Source organism: Lepisosteus oculatus, unplaced genomic scaffold (genome assembly GCF_040954835.1).
Source record: "Lepisosteus oculatus isolate fLepOcu1 unplaced genomic scaffold, fLepOcu1.hap2 HAP2_SCAFFOLD_40, whole genome shotgun sequence".
Taxonomy (NCBI): Eukaryota; Metazoa; Chordata; class Actinopteri; order Semionotiformes; family Lepisosteidae; genus Lepisosteus; species Lepisosteus oculatus.
This window is the reverse complement of record NW_027167934.1, coordinates 217,570-230,543: the sequence shown is the minus strand read 5'-3', so window position 1 is coordinate 230,543 and position 12,974 is coordinate 217,570. Positions and strand designations below refer to the sequence as shown.

The window sequence follows — 12,974 nt, the reverse complement described above, 5'->3', positions numbered from 1 at the left end:
GACACCACTTTACAGTATATGACAAAAGCATGGCAGACTGTGCCGGACCGGCAGATAACTTCCGCTTATTTTTACCATATTAAACATTGGAAATCCTCCCACTTGTATTTGTGACACTTGATTTTGGCTCCACCTAAGACACTCTTAAATCTTCAAACACTTTTCTCTTCTCCCGCAACACTCTTGTCTGTCGGCACCATGTGGCAGCGTTGCATGACAACCCCTCTCACCACGGAAAGGAACCTAACAGCTTTGGTAAGAGAGGAGAAAAGGACCTGGCCAGTACGGGGCTCGAACCCGTGACCTTGGCGTTATTAGCACCACGCTCGAACCAACTGAGCTAACCGGCCTGTGCTCCTCTCTGTGCTGCAAAAAATCGAACTCAGGGAATTTCTTTTGTCCTCCTTTGAATAGAAAGCCGTGTAATTCAGTGTACGGGCTTTCTCGTGCAGTTTCATGGTTCTTGTAACCCAAATCCTACACTGGCCTGAAGTGCCCCCCCATTTCACAGCATTTTTCAGCTGATTTAAAATGTACCTAAAGGAGAAGCATTATTGAAGACCATCAATTACCAAGAGCTTTTGTCAAAGGTTTTGGTGGTCATTTTGAATGACCACAGAGCGCTGTGACCTCGGTTTTACATCTCATCCAAAAGACAGCGCCCTTTTACAACACAGCATCTCCGTCACTATACTGGGGCATTGGGACCCGCACAGACCTCAGGGTGAGCGCCCCACCGCCGGCACCATTAACACCGCTTCCAGCTGGAAGCTTTGTTTTCCCCTGTAGCTCACCCTCATCCGGGTACTGACCTGGCTCACACCTGCTTAGCTTCAGTGGGTTTTTTGAGTTGCGAGTTGCAAGGGGATGCAAGTGATGGAGCCGCTCGCTGCAAAAGCCACTGCATTGGCCGGGAATCAAACCCGAGCCTCCCGCGTGGCAGGCGAGAATTCTACCACTGAACCACCAATGCTCAGTGCCTGGGCCTTCAAAAAAGACGCTTTTTTGGTGCTCTGTGCAAAACGCGTCGACATCTGGTTCCAGCTGCAAAATGCCATTCGCGGACGCTGAAGAACTTATTTCCAAGGCAGCGGGTACAAGCGATTGGGCGTTTTAAAACCACCAGGAACAGCAAAGAGGCGCGCTTCTTTGCTTGCGCCGAAACACACCGACTGGAGGCGGATAACGTAGTCGGCAGGATTCGAACCTGCGCGGGGAGACCCCAATGGATTTCTAGTCCATCGCCTTAACCACTCGGCCACGACTACAGAAAGCCCCACTGCCGCTGCGTTCTTGCTACAATCTTACCTGGATCGCGAGGCGCCGGCGGAAGCCTATTTCAAAGTCGTTCTCCGTTTCAAAAAAACATTTCCAAAATACAAGCCTTGCAGACAGACACGCCTCAGAGGACTTAAGGGTGGCTTCATGTCGGAATGATAAAGTCTCCCCGTCCGGACATGAAAATGCCACTTTGTTACACACAAAAAAAGAATCAACAACAGAGAAATGCCCACAAGCATTTGAAAAGCCGCACCACGTCGCACTTGAAATAGCTCTTACATTAGTGGTAGACGCAGGAATCGCCTTTTTATTTACGCTCTTACCAACGCGATGGAAAGCAAAACAAAGCAAAGCAGAGCAAAACAAAACGAACAAACGAAAACCCTCACGTCCCGCACTTGCGTATAACGCCGTTACTTGCCCAAGCGGTATTATACGTCATCCTAGCACTGCACCCCGTGGTGTACGGTATATGGGAACGAGCACACGCCACGAATCGTCTCGAATCACTCCCTACAGCTGTAAGGCGCCTTGAAGCGTGCACCGCCAACTTTCTTCTTTGCGCATCTGTGAAAGGTAAACTCTTGAGCAAACTCTAAACCAGCTCTAAGGAAACGAATCCGATTAGACGTTACTTTGACTCATCCTTTAAGGGACCTTTGTTAATTGGAGAAATCAATGATTTCGAATGAATTCTGTATGCGTTAAAAGACAGCTATACACAGAAAACATGCAGGACACTGCTCATGATGTTTCCCGAGCCGAAACACAGTGCGTTTTTCCAAGCCATCTGACAAAGCCCGCCCACTGAAAACTGCAGCAGATCGTGTAAAGACGTTCAACTTTGTAACTACTGCACGCACAGGAAGCAGAATAAATTCCTCTTTTCAAACTGTCAAAGGTTTGCTTTGCGAACGCTGCAGGACATCGCACAATCTCTTTTGAACGGGGACAAACGATTTCTTATGAAGCGCACTAAGTACAGACGTTTAAAAAGCTCCACTCATGCCGACCATGCAGCATGAAGAAGCGCAACCTAACGTTTGCATTCCTAGCACTGTTGCAACCTAGCACTGTTGCATTCCGCGCATCAGTAGCTAAGAGAATATCATTTAAGGCTCTTGTTAATGCTGTTTCAGAAACCAGACTGAAATTTCTCAAGTATATTATTTGAATCCAGATACGATTGACGTTGGGCAACAACTATTCTCTCAAAACTTTTAGATTGAAATGGGACCTTTGAGACAGGCCTGTAGTTGTTAAGAACTTGTGGATCCAAATTTGACTTCTTAAGGAGCGGTCTAACAACCGCTACCTTAAATTGATCAGGTACAACGCCTGACGCAAGCGATGCATTCATCATACTAATTATAGGTCCTGCCAGTCCTTCGAGGGAATCTTTGACTAGCTGAGTGGGTATGGGATCTAGCGAACAGGTGGTTGACTTTGTCTTACGTCTGTGTCCATGAGTCCACCATAAGAAGAAATCTGAACAGAAATCTGAGTGGTGATCATGCGAGGTCACCACGGAGGAAACCACTGCTCTCCCCCCAAAAAAAACCACCACTGCCCCTCTCAAGTTTGCTAAAGACCACATGGATGTTCCACAGCAACTCCTGGAACAATGTTCTGTGGACAGACGTGACAAAAGTTGAACTTGTTGGTAAATGTGCACAGCGTTATGTTTGGAGATAACAAAACACTGCATACCAACTCCAAAACCTTATCCCACCTGGGAAGCATGGCGGAGGCTGTACGGCTTGCAATCATCGAGGGACCGATGAATTCCAAGATGTATCAGGAAATTCTACAGCAGAATGTCAGGGTGTCTGCCTGTGATCTAAAACTCGAAAGACGCTGGGTCATGCAGCATGACAAAAACAAAGGAGTACATCAACAACAGAGTGGCTGAAACAGAAGAAATTCCATATTTTGGGATGGCCAAGTAAGAGTCCTGACCCCAATCGCATTGAAGTGCTGTGGCGTGATCTGAAGCAGGCCGTTCAGCGCAAGACATCCCAAAAATATACATGAACTGAAACAGTTTTGCATAGAGGAATAGGCCAAAATACTTCCTAACCGCTGCTCAGGTCTGACCAGCCGCTACAGAAAGTGGGGATTGAGGTTTTTGTCATAAAGGAGGTTCCACTAGCTCCTTAATATAAGGGTTCACATACTTTTTCCATCAATGACCTTGATTGTTTAAACCATTTGGTCAATAAAGAAACAGCAATGTCAAATGTTGGGCGTGTGTTGTTTGTGAAATCAGACTCTCTTTATTAATTATTATGACTTAGATAAAGATAAGATCACATGTTAGGAGCCATTCATGCAGAAATCCACATCATTCCGAAGGGCTGTTTACAAAAGTTTTTCTCCCAACTGTATGTGAGAGAAAAGCAGAGACGCTCACTAAGTAAGGTGGGGTTGTAGCTTTGCAAATCACAAGGACATTTGTACGCTCAAAATGGGACAGGAGCACCCCAGATGGGACTCAAACCCACAATCGCTGTTTTAGGAGGCCAGTGTCTTAGCCATTAGGCCACTGGGGCACACTGGGGAGGGTCAATCACGCTGATGAGAGACAGATTTTTTTTCCTTTGCTTTTTCAAAGGGATCCCCAAAATTAGTGAAGTTAGGCAGCAGAAGGTTTACTGTGACCTGAGAAGGACCGGCATCCAATCACGGTGGTACACACACACACGCTCTCACTCATCTGAGCTACACGGCTACCAAGATGATCTCAGGTGCGCCGAGCTGGTACGGAACATATTGAACTGATCGACGACGAATTGTCTCTCAGACAGGCTTTTCACCTCTGAGCTCCCTGACTGACAGTGATCAGCTAGGTAGTGAAACAGTCAGCTGCTTCTAAGCCTTAAACAGCTGCATCTCGGCGCTTCCACGGAGAGATGATTTGAAAGCCGAACATCGCCTATTGGGAACACCTTTCTATCACTAGTTTAAGAGACTCTTAAGGTCTTGCAGAGGTGCCTGTCTAATAGCATGTGCTTTGCAAGCTATAGGTGTTTAGGCTGAGGCAGAATGCCTGTTAACAAAATGTTTTTCTAAAGGGGCCTCGCACTCTTTTCCAAGCAATGGTCACCATCCCCACCGAGTGTCACAATGTAGTCATGTCCTAGGACATCACCTGTTAGTCTCCATTTGTCTGCCACCAACACTTTAGGTTACGGAGTCACAACCGCACCCAGGAGACCAGAGGAGCCATTGGCGTTCTGGCGGCGCAGATTGGGCTGAAGGTGGGACGCTTGAATCTCGCTGTTGGAGGCCGTCTGAAACTGACCCAAGCCTTTCCCTTGAATTAAATGTAAATAAGAAATGAACCCCAGATGCACATGGAATCAATCACGTGTTTCCTTTGAGCCGTTTCAGAGACTGCTCCAGAGTTTACCTTGCACAGATGCGCAAAGATTAATGATGGGGGTGCACGCTTCCAGGCGTCTTACAACTGTAGGGACTGTTTAGAGACAATTCGTAGATTGTTCTCATTTCCCTCTATTCCCCGTGTTGCAGTGGTAGGATGACGTAAATTCCTGCTTCGACACGTAACGGCATTATAATCAAGTGCAGGAGCTGAGGGCTTTAGTTTTGTTTCGTTTTCCATGGCGTTCGTAAGCGCGCAAATCAAAGGCAATTCCTGCGTCTAACACGAATGTAAATGCTTTGGAAAGTGCAGTGTGGTGCAGCTTGTAAAATCCTTTTCCACATTTGTGGTTTGTTGATGTTTTTTCTGTCTGCCAAAGTTGCATTTTGACATCCGGACTGGGGGACTTCATCATTTGAACGTGAAGCCAGCCTTAAACCCTCTGAGGCATGTCTGTCTGCCGGCACGAATCTTGTGAAAGGTATTTTTTTTTTTAACGGAGAGCGACTTTAAAAAGGTTTCCGCAGCGACTTCGCACTCCGTGTTAGATTATAGGAGGAATGCGGCGGCAGCGAGCTCGCTTTTGTCATGGCCGAGTGGTTAAGGTGATGGACTCGAAATGCGTTGGGGCTTCCCCGCGCAGATTCGGAACTTGCCGACTCCGGCGTCTGCCGCACGTCGCCTTGTGCCTGCGCGGCAAAGGCAAAGTGCCGCTTCTCCTTTCCCGGTACTATAAAAATGCTAAATCGCTTGGACCCGCTGCCATGGAAAGCAGTTCTTCAGATTACCACACATTCTGCGTTCGCACCTCTGGTGCTCTACTTATGCCTTTGAAAACCTAATGAATAAAGCTGAAAGAACCGACACGATATGTAGGTGCTCGTAAAGCACGCATTAAAGAACTGTTAACAGCAAGGGTTTCAGTGGGTTAACTGAGGAGAAGGCGTGATCGCTAATTGTTGACTTTTTATTTGGTGTTAGAAACACTCTTACTGTGCATGACGTGCAACAAATGTAGCCACAGAAATTGCATCACGCTTTCATGTATGCTATCGCAGACACCAACGCTGCCTAGATAGAAAACCGAAATAGCCGTGGGTTTGCTTGTTGGTCTGAAGGATCTCTCTTCGAATCTCTATCATTTGTCAATGGCAGTAAAAGGCGCTGCAATCTCATACGTTCAGAATCAAACCCGCAGCTGTTGTTCGACTTTATTTCTTGACTAATTACAACTGAGTGTCGCATGAGCAGTTACGTAAACTTGTCTGGTATATTTGAACACAAATGCCGTTCTTCAATTAAAACTAACAGTACATTGTCAGGGACATTCAGTTCTATACAAACAAGAGACAGACAAGAGAATATTTCTACCTTTCATGTGGACTACGTGTTGACTTACTGATCGGAATAATTGAAAAGTTCGGGTTCATAGCCGATGCAGTGCGTGCTAATTAGAACAACAGCAACGCTGAGCTCTCAGCACCGTACTGAGCCCAGGTGTTTTTCTAAAGCTGTCAGGTGCAGTTCATTTACATGAAGGAAATCTCTTACTGGGTACGATTACAATACAGTAAGTAGCACAGGCTACTTAGGGAGTAGCCTGATGCGTTTAAAAACGACCCGAGCCAGGCAGAAGTCGAACCTACAATCTCCTGATCCGTAGTCAGACGTGTTATCCATTGCACCACTGACCCTGGTGCAACACTGCAGGACTGCAACCCGGTGAGCTCAGCACTGCAACTAGTAAAATACCCCCGGTCCATTCTTTTCCAAAAGTGAGAAACACCTGTTTTCTACATTTTGTCTGTTTTAAAACCATATCTCTTTAAACCAAACCAAGAGTTTGTCTTTTGCTCTGATATTCTGATTCATTTCGATTTCAAAGAAAAAAAAAACTACCTTCCAAAGCATCATAAAATTGTCCCTTCTTCCAGACTCTACTTCTCTCTTGTAGTAGTACAGCAGACCTTTCCAGGTGAGCAGATCACAGAGTCCGAAATGAGCTTCCTCCATCAAGCAAAGTACCTGAACATGACTCTGTCATCATAAAAGCGCCCCTGTAATAAAGAAATTCAATCTGAAATCAAGAGGGCAGTTGCCTACTGAAATACAAGAAGTCATCAATTTTAACCTAGCAACACATTAAAGGCTGCATCTATACAAGTACGATTCTAGAAATGCTCACCAGATTACGTTTTAAGAAGGAACTGCGCTTCAGGTTCTGCCGAGATCTTAACTCGGATGGCAGGATTCAGAGTCCGGAGTGCGGACTGATTGCGCACGGAGGGTCCATATACTGTGGATCCCTCAGTGATCTTCCGCGTATTCAAACCGCCAGCGTGTGACTCCCCTGTCCCCGTGACCTCATTGCTCTGCTCTCTCCTCTGTGCAGCCGAGCCCGATTCACGGTAAAGTGAAAAAAAAATATGCCCTCAACGTGAGATTTACTCTGGAGCGAGGATAGATGTTACCTTTTTATCATTGAACAGGATGTATGTGATGTGGCGACTAGGTTCAATTTTGTATCCTCTTTAAAAGATTAAGGACTGGGGTGAGCGTGATTTACCACCCTTTCAGCTAAGAACCCGACGTGCGCACCGTTTAAGCTGCATAGACTCGGTCGTTTAACTCTTCTCCATTAGCAGGGTTAAGGTTAAAGAAAAAAAACATTGCTGACTTCTTTTTTTTTTGCCAGCTGCTAGCGCTGATTAGCAAGGTTTGTATTTCATGTTTTGCAAGTTGCATCCATTTTAAGAAAAACAAGTCGTGTTAAAGACAGGAAATGAATACTTGCATTTAATTAAGTCTAGCCATAGGCGGTTATCCACTGGGATTCAGACCCAGGGTCTCCTGTTTACTAGACAGGCACTTTAACCAACTAAGCCACAGCGCCCCGGGAGTGCTGTCCTTTTGCAGCCACTTGGACACACCACTCAGACACATCTGCATTCGGTGTGTGCCCCGCCTGCTCGCTGAGCAAGTTGCCACCTTTACATACAATAGCAACATCGACACCAAGAGAAAGGATGACAAATGGCTTTTATCTGGAACTTTTCATGTCCAAGGAGCTCAATGTGCTTTCTGTGTACAACAGGGCCACTGAACTCCACGCTGGCCACTGAACCACAGCAGTGGCTTGCTGGCTTGACATCTCCCAAGGAAAATGTTGAAATCGCATGTGGAACAGGAAAATGACCCTCGAGTACGAGGGAAAAAAAAGAAAAAGATCATCTGGAGCGCGCCAACCCAGTTGGGACAGCCCAGTTTTGTTGACGAGGTGGCCGAGTGGTTAAGGCGATGGATTGCTAGTCCATTGTGCTTTGCACGCATGGGTTCAAATCCCATCCTTGTTGGTTTCCATGTCTGTTTCCATTCTGTTTTTGATCCCTATTGCTCAATGCACAGTGAAAGCATTGCATACATGTGTCTGACAATGAGAAATGGGCCCCTGAGACAGTCATTTGCCTGTTTCACAAATGATCGTATTTTACTAGAGATTCTGTTTTGGATTCAGATGTGCATTCGGACAGCAATCCCTTTCAAGAAATGATACGTTCTGGATGAGGTCAAAGGTGCATCATTTGGACACTTTGTGGGCTTGAAATACAAAGAAAATCATGTTCTATGGTACAAGATAAAAACAAAACTTAAGCTTTTATTATAATTAGATTTGTTTATAAAGCATAAGCAATCATTTATTACATTAATATATGTAAAAATAACATTTTAGCATCATACGTTTAGTATATTTAGTCCCTAATGCTGAAAGAAATGATCATAGAACATGACTTCTAACCTTACCTGCTGTGTTTTTGATCCCTATTGCTCAATGCACAGTGAAAGCATTGCATACATGTGTCTGACAATGAGAAATGGGCCCCTGAGACAGTCATTTGCCTGTTTCACAAATGATCGTATTTTACTAGAGATTCTGTTTGGGATTCAGATGTGCATTCGGACAGCAATCCCTTTCAAGAAATGATACGTTCTGGATGAGGTCAAAGGTGCTGGAACACTGTATTTAGGATGTGTTTGCAGTTATTCTGTGTTTCTAGCTTCAACCCAGTGATATATATATATATGCTCACTGATTTTTTGGTACATGCCCAGGGCAATAATCATTATGAGGATTTATTTCCATATGTGCTAGAGGTAGTGTTGTGAAATTCTTCAACACACTGGATCGCAGGTTTAAACCTGCACTCTTACTCCTTAAATACCAACAAATGCAGATATGTGGCAATCATATTGTAGCGGACACTCATTTGCCTGTTTCACAAATGATCATATTTTACTAGAGATTCTGTTTGGGATACGGATGTGCATTCTGACAACAATCTCTTTCAAAAAATGATTTTACCTTATCGCAGCTTTGCCCCTCTTGCCTCTTTGGAAAATATCTCCATCTTGTGGTCGTTGTTGGTAATGTTTAGACAATATCTCCATCTTGTGGTCGTTGTTGGTAATGTCTAGACAATATCTCCATCATGTGGTCGTTGTTGGTAATGTCTTCTTATGCCCTTTTTTATTTCAATTCTTTATTAGTTGATTCTAGAATCTCTACAATAGAGCTGAAAATATCAGTTTTGTAGCAGACAATATGACATTAGTTATAGTCCAATTAAGACTTTATTACCCTGTTTGTAACATAACAAATTAAAATTGATTAAAACTAAGTTTGGAACACCAGGGAACATAAAAAATGATTTTTAGGAAAACCATGAGGTTCTCTGTGTCCGATGCCTGCAAGGGGAGAAAGCTAGAATCCTTTGCTTTTTCAAAATTTGAAAATAAACATCATATAACAACAGCTTTCATTCCTAGGAGTGAAAAATAACCATTTTTGAAGACATATTAGTTTCTAAAACACTACAATAAAGTTAAAAACATCCGTTTTATATTACTTTTAGTATTTTTAGTGAAATTAGTCATTTATTGCACTATTTTTAATATAATCTCTAATTAAAAGTGAATAGAATTAAGTTTGGAGCAACAAGGAACACAAAAAAAAAAGATTTTAAGGAAAAAAATGATGTCTTCTGTGCCAGGTGCCTGCAAGGGGAGAAAGCTAGAATCCTACCCAGGCTCCTGGAGTTCTGTCCTGGCTAAAGGAGGGTGAATCCATCCCCTTCAAAGCTCCATGAAAAAATGATCATTTAAAATTTGAAAAAAAAAAACATCATATAACAACAGTTTTCATTCATAGGAGTGAAAAACAACCATTTTTGAAGACATATTAGTTTCTAAAACACTACAATAAAGTTGAAAACATCCGTTTTATATTACATTAATTTTTGTGAAATTAGTCATTTATTGCACTATTTTTAATAAAATCTCTAATTAAAAGTGATTAAAATTAAGTTTGGAACAACAAGGAACACACAAAAAAAAGATTTTAAGGAAAAAAATATTGTCTTCTGTGCCACGTGCCTGCAAGGGGAGAAAGCTAGAATCCTACCCAGGCTCCTGGAGCTCTGTCCTGGCTAAAGGAGGGTGAATCCATCCCATTCAAAGCTCCATGAAAAAATGATATTTTTAAATTTGAAAAAAAAAAAACATTATAGAACAACATCTCTTGGTCCACAGAGTGCAAAAATCCAACTTTGAAGAAAATCCATTGACTGATCCCCGAATCCTGAAGTTTCTTCGCATGATATCGGGCTTGCAACCACTTTCTGGAAAATTTTCAGCTCCATTGTAGAGATACTAGAATCAACTAATAGAGAATTAAAATAAAAAAGGGCATAAGAAGACATTACCAACAACGACCACAAGATGGAGATGTTGTCTAGACATTACCAACAAAGACCACAAGATGGAGATATTGTCTAGACATTACCAACAACGACCACAAGATGGAGATATTTTCCAAAGAGGCAAGAAGGGCAAAGCTGCGATAAGGTAAAATCATTTTTTGAAAGAGATTGTTGTCAGAATGCACATCCGTATCCCAAACAGAATCTCTAGTAAAATATGATCATTTGTGAAACAGGCAAATGAGTGTCCGCTACAATATGATTGCTACATATCTGCATTTGTTGGTATTTAAGGAGTAAGAGTGCAGGGGGTTTAAACCTGCGATCCAGTGTGTTGAAGAATTTCACAACACTACCTCTAGCACATATGGAAATAAATCCTCATAATGATTATTGCCCTGGGCATGTACCAAAAAATCAGTGAGCATATACATATATCGCTGTGTTGAAGCTAGAGACACAGAATAAGTGCAAACACATCCTAAATACAGTGTTCCTGCACCTTGACCTCATCCAGAATGTATCGTTTTTTGAAAGCGATTGCTGTCAGAATGCACAACTGAATCCCAAACAGAATCTCTAGTCAAATATGATCATTTGTGAAACAGGCAAATGAGTCTCTCAGGTGCCCATTGCTCATTTTCAGACACATTTATGCAATACTTTCACCATGCGTTGAGCAATAGGGATTAAAGATACCAGAGGTAAGGTTTAAAAGTGATTCTGAGGTGCAACACATCAGCGAAACAGCTAGGCATCTGAAATGCGGGGTTTGAGAGCCCTTCAGGGAACACCGTACCCTAAAGGTACCAGAAGTCCACTAGTATAAGCATTAAGTCACTGTCAGCCCTGTTGCAATGTAATTGCTACATATCTTCATTTCTTTGGTTTTTAAGGAGTAAGAGTGCAGGGGGTCTAAATCTGCGATCCAGTGTGTTGAAGTATTTCACAACACTACCTGTAGCCCGTCTGGAAATAAATCCTCATTCTGATTATTGACCTGGGCATGTACCAATAAATCACTGAGTATATATATATATCACTGTGTTGAAGCTAGAGACCTGTATGTAATAATATGATGCTAAAATGTTATTTTCACATGTAAGAAAACCGGCTCAGGGACGCCAAATATGTAATGTTGCCATAGCAAAATTAAATGTAGGGGGTCTCTGAAGGCACCAGTTCTGTAGGGTTTGGGCATTTACTGAGACAATTATTAATTGTAGCAGTAAATCACAAAGTTGATTCTTTTGATAGCTTTAGAATCCAACCATGTGACATAACTCAAACAACGCGCACACACAGGTACTAATACACGAGGATACATTTATTAATACATAAAATATGCATGTAAACCTAACAGATCTTATCAAGAGGGTTATCAGACTACAAAAGATATATATTCAGTCAGTTACGAAGTGTTACACATATCAAGAGGACATACGTTCAGTATATCATTCATTAAGACCGTTTCGTTAATGAACTTGGTTATAACTTCTACATTAGATACTCAAACAAGTACATAACTCTTAGGAATTAAATTGATATCAACTGGTTGGGATAACAATTGAATTCTCGAGCTGTAATGCATTGAAGTTGAATACTCATCCAATCTTTGGGGATTCAGATCTTCCTGCGGGCACAAAGAAACAGTTGCAGGCTGTTGCTGTCCAATCCGCGCTCTCTGGCTCCGTGCCAGGCTGTGCTGTGCGGCTTGCGACGCTGCACTGCTGATGCTCACTGTGGGCTTTAACTAGCAAAGTTTGTGCACAGGAGAAAAGATGACTGTGGGTCCCAGCAAGTCAGGAAGAGGACCGGTTCGTTTCTGATGAAGAGCTAGTTCTGAATAGTGATTCAGCTGTCCACAGTTCCGACCTGTTCACAAGGCCTGCTGCTGGTGCTAACCTCGGGTGGATCCTCTGGTTATTCTCTGGCAACCTCCGCTCTAGACTCTTAGAACAAAGGAAAGTTCTGGCACTCGTACACACTGGCCGTTCCGTGGTTGTCCGGGCTGAGTCTCAGGATGGTCAGGAGGCGCGCTGCGAGAATGTCCTGCCCTTGGGAGCCTTCTGCTCCTGGGCCGTCCTGCCCTGGAATTCTCCTTTGAATTCCCTTTTGAATTGTCCACAGAATCCTCTGAATCCTCCCTTCTGAATCTTACTGAATCTCACAGGCTCTCTGTGTTGCCTGTTTTTACCTGGAGGAACTTCAGCTCATTGATTGGCTGAAAGTTCCATGGGCATCAGAGTCCCACGTGGGTTACTCGGCCCTACCAGTCCCTGATTGATTGATCAAGGTGAGATATGAGTCACTTAGTCCTGACACTTAGTAATGCAGTCCAGATGTCCAACTGGCACTCCCTAGACAGATAGGCGCCAATGGATGACCATTGATCATGATAGCCAGGCTTAGCTATGTGCATCCCCCTTTGGGAGCTGTCCTAGGACCTTAAATCACCCTGCAGAACAGTTTCTCTGTGGCTGCACCACAGAGATGAACAGAGAAATGGGGCCTCATTTGGGAAGGCTCAGAACACTTAATTCTGCCTTATT

At 43.4% G+C, this 12,974-nt stretch overlaps 2 non-coding genes across 2 annotated transcripts; both read right to left on the bottom strand.

Moving 5' to 3' along the window:
- Window positions 1–276: 276 nt before the first annotated feature.
- On the bottom strand, window positions 277–350 carry trnai-aau (transfer RNA isoleucine (anticodon AAU)). The gene has a single exon. It is a non-coding gene; the product is annotated as a tRNA-Ile (tRNA).
- An 836-nt stretch (window positions 351–1,186) lies between these two features.
- Window positions 1,187–1,268, bottom strand: trnas-aga (transfer RNA serine (anticodon AGA)). Its single transcript has one exon. It is a non-coding gene; the product is annotated as a tRNA-Ser (tRNA).
- Window positions 1,269–12,974: the final 11,706 nt, after the last annotated feature.